The 1,306-nt window shown below is 39.3% G+C and overlaps 1 pseudogene; it reads left to right on the forward strand.

The window, feature by feature from the left end:
* Positions 1-821: 821 nt before the first annotated feature.
* LOC121165467 lies at positions 822-921 on the forward strand (annotated as a pseudogene).
* The last annotated feature ends 385 nt before the right edge of the window (positions 922-1,306 follow it).

Below are 1,306 nucleotides of genomic sequence, written 5' to 3' on the forward strand. Positions count from 1 at the left end.
GCATTATGGAGAATCATTTTTAAGAACAGTCCTGATCTCTGATGAAGGATTTAGTGACTCATGCCAGACTGGATTTCAGAATTGATGCAAACCAGGCAATGCTTTATGTCTGGCATTCTCACACTTTCTCTTTGATTATTTAAGCTGGATTTCACAGTTATACATTGTGGTGTGGTATGTTTGGTGTCTTAGGGGCAGATGCTTTGTCTCTTTCAATCACAGGTCCCCAAAACCAATGGAACCATGCTTCAGCAAGTGCACCTGTACCTGAGGAGGCTTGTTCTCATGTATGCCTGACCTAGATGACCGTATTCTGGAACTTGAATCCCTAATAACAAGATTAGATGACTCTTAGAAAGAAGCAAGGATACACTGTGAAAATGTAAACAACATGTGGACAAAAGGTAGACTTTAGAAGCAAAACCAAAATTACTACAGATTCCTTACCACCATATCCATTAAGGGTTATATCCATGTCTCTTTCTTGTCATGTGCTGGAGCTGGCTTACACCAGCCCATAAGAGTGATTTTTACATATCTTGTCCTAGCAAACTGCTTGGTGCTAATCTGTTGGTAGCTGAACATTGGTTATGGCAAAGATTATGCTACACAAAATGGGCAAATGTTAAATATATTCATTCTTCCTTTAGAGTTGCTTTTGTATTGGAAAATTTCCAGGAGCTAGCAGGAATGAATAGTTTGCATAGAGTTTGGCTGCAGGACTCCCACCAGGAGGTCATTGGCTTGGATAGAGAAGCAGAAGACATTACCAACATGGATTATCTGAGAGGGGAGATGTTTCTTACAGTTTCATATCTGCAGTGCTTGCTTTGGCAGCACATATACTAAAACTGGACTGATACAGAGAAGGTTAGCAAAGTCCCTGCACAAGGATGAGCCGCATCTGCAGTGATTATTTGTGTGATGGGTTAACCCAGAAATTCTGAGTGTGGATCAGGGTTCCTTGGGGATCACCGAGGCCAAAACAATTACTTTCAAAGTAATACTCAGCTATTCTTTTCCCTTCCCCTTCTTATTTTCTCATGAATATATACTGGAACTTTCCACTGAACATTTCGAAAAATCTCGTTGTTCAATAACCATTTTCCAAATGACCAAGGTGTGATGTTATAAAAGTCCCATTCAGAGTGCAGTTTAGACTAATGGGATTTAATGTAATAGGAACGTAAAAATGTGTTGATATGTTTCAGATTCATTAGCACGAGTCAATGAGTTTTGGTGTAATATTAAATCAGCATTGTTGCATTTTGGTGGAATGTCCCAAAAGAACATTCATTATAGTCTG

Source organism: Ochotona curzoniae, unplaced genomic scaffold (assembly GCF_017591425.1).
Source record: "Ochotona curzoniae isolate NIBS_2020 unplaced genomic scaffold, NIBS_Ocur_1.0 contig_883, whole genome shotgun sequence".
NCBI lineage: Eukaryota > Metazoa > Chordata > Mammalia > Lagomorpha > Ochotonidae > Ochotona > Ochotona curzoniae.